Below are 2,889 nucleotides of genomic sequence, written 5' to 3' on the forward strand. Positions count from 1 at the left end.
TTATTTTCTTGTTCCTGGTTAAGCAGTTTTGCAAATACTGGACTTCAAGAAATAAACGATATTAAAGAATTTAATTTATAAGACATAAGAACACAACATTTAACTCAGATGTATAGAGCTGTATTATATAGATATATGTACATACATTAGTTATGAAGATTAATGTGACTGAAATCTGGTATTTAACCTTCTTTTAGCAGCATTGAAGGGGAGAGTAGATTCAAATCCTGTGTTGCTTCAGAAATATTTTAAGAGAAAATTCTTGATCTGCTATTGATGAAAAACAATAATAGTGAGTTGCATAATTGAAAAGCCACTAGGTTAATTTCAGGATAAGTAATTTAGCTTAACAAGGTTATGAATTGAGAATCTTATTGCTTAATTAGATTATGTTTAACAATTTAGGCTTTCATTAGAATAGTCTTAACGACCAATGATCTTTATGTAAGCATTGACTTAGCAGCACTATAGTTTTTAAATAAAACTCGGGTGGCATTGTATATTTTTAGAGAAATAATTTAGTGGCATTAAGTTATTAGAAGAAAAAATTATCCTCATGGATGTTGAATTGAAGATATCTTAAATTGACATCCTCTTAATACTTTCATGAGAATGTATTCATCTTTCTAATTCAGATCATCTTTATGGGTCTGTGAAGTATTTATAAAAAGTGCTTCAATTGATATAATTCATGTTTGCTCTACAAGTGCAATAACAAAGAAGCTTAATGATACTGCATGTTTGTGTCTGTAACAACATATATATCTATACAGTTTGTGTGTGTGTGTGTGTGTGTATGGCTAGCTGATGAGGACAGAATAAGGCTGAAATAGATCTATCCTAGTCTCCCTTAATTTTCAAATTCAGCAAAAACATGTGACATGTTATACACACACACACACACACACCATATATATATATACACACACTGTATATATATATATATATATATATATATATATATATATATATATATATATATTTGTTTTCGTAAATTTTCACGGGTATATGTATGTAGATTGTTCTGAGTTCGGGTTTTGCCCTGTGTAATGTTTTGCATGTCTATGCGACGTTTCGGCGAAATCACATTCACCATCTTCAGGCTGAGGTTCCAATCTTTGTGTTGTTGTAAATTTACAACAACACAAAGATTGGAACCTCAGCCTGAAGATGGTGAATGTGATTTCGCCGAAACGTCGCATAGACATGCAAAACATTACACAGGGCAAAACCCGAACTCAGAACAATCTACATATATATATATATATATATATATGTATGTATGTATGTATGTATGTATGTATGTATGTATATATATATATATATATATGTATATATGTTGTTACACACACAAACAAGCAGTATCATTAAACTTCTTTGTTATTGCACATTATATATGTATATATACACACACATACAGTATATATTCTGTTGAGAAAAAAAATGGCAATCCTGGTAAGGGTATTGAGGATAGCACTAATTCAAGGAAATATACAATTTCATATTTTCTTCAAGCTGACTAATCAAATTGATTCACTCTTTTTAGGGAAACATTCATATATCAAATATATTGGAGAAGAAGCATTAAAAAATCTTCCTAGATTTTCTCATTAGACATATACAGATAAATTGTCAATTTGAATTTCTCGCTCACATAACCAGGATTATCTCCAATGGATGCCATAGAACGAGGAAGAAATGATCCACTAAATGCCCCCTTGAGAATAGTCCTTTCACTTCATTATTTCTTTGCATTAAAGAAAATATTTATTTATTTGCACATTCTGCATGCTACCTCTCTTAATCATTTCAACTAATCCAGCAATAAATATTTGTACAGAAATATTTTCAAGAAATCTGCTTGGCTGAGTTTCCATAGGTCTGTTAGCTGAGTAATGCCTTAACACTGGTTTAACATATGTAAAATAATAAGAATTATCTACTCAGTTTTCTATATGCTTGCCTGCTCCAAGGAAATTACAAGTATAATGGTGGATATGTAGCTTTTTACTGCGCCAGTGATTTTGTGATTTTTTAAAAATTCACCAGTTTTATCACACCTGTACAAATTCTGTTGTTTTATACAAGCACAAAATATTATTGTAAATCTTAAAGTTAAGAATATTTAGGACTTAAAAATAAGATTAATAGTTCCATGCTTTACCTGATAGTGTTGAAAACAAAAAAACTGTTATGCTCTATATCATATACAAAGGATAGGATTTTAGGATTTTTTGCAAACTGTTCTATTAACATTATCTGTTTGATCTATTATTTTATAAATGTGTGCCTAAACAAGATTGCAATGTATTTTTGAAATTTTTGTTATGTTAACAATAGTTTTCTTAGTAAACTGGAGATTAATGTGGGAGGGATCATGAACCAATATTTTAAAAGCACTGCATTTTTATGTGTTGTTGTTTGCATTGAATTTGTGTAAAATTAATTTCACTGCAGTTTTACTTTAAAGACATTTCTGAAAGGAGTACACACACTATATATATGTTAAACAAAATACATGTAGGAGAGGGAGTGTCTAGATAAATTTGGCCTGTAAAAGTTTAATGCAATATAATTCTTGCAATGGAAACTGCATTTCCAGGTACATTTGGCTACCATGTTTTTCTAATTTATAAACATAGGTTCAATTAAATATTTATCTGATATTGTGTAAATGTTATGCATTCATAGAGTGCTACATGGGTTACATTCTCTAGTGATTTTATAAAACATTGTGCTTGCTGATTCTTCTACTATTACTGTGAGTAGGAAAATTTCTAGAGTCAATAGAGATGCTAAAATAAAAACAGAAATAAAAACTGAAACCCCCTCTGCTTGATGTACCAAATAATATTTCAGATGATGCAGTAAATTTAAGCACACATCAGA

Source organism: Erythrolamprus reginae, chromosome 1, assembly GCF_031021105.1.
Source record: "Erythrolamprus reginae isolate rEryReg1 chromosome 1, rEryReg1.hap1, whole genome shotgun sequence".
NCBI classification, from domain to species: domain Eukaryota; kingdom Metazoa; phylum Chordata; class Lepidosauria; order Squamata; family Dipsadidae; genus Erythrolamprus; species Erythrolamprus reginae.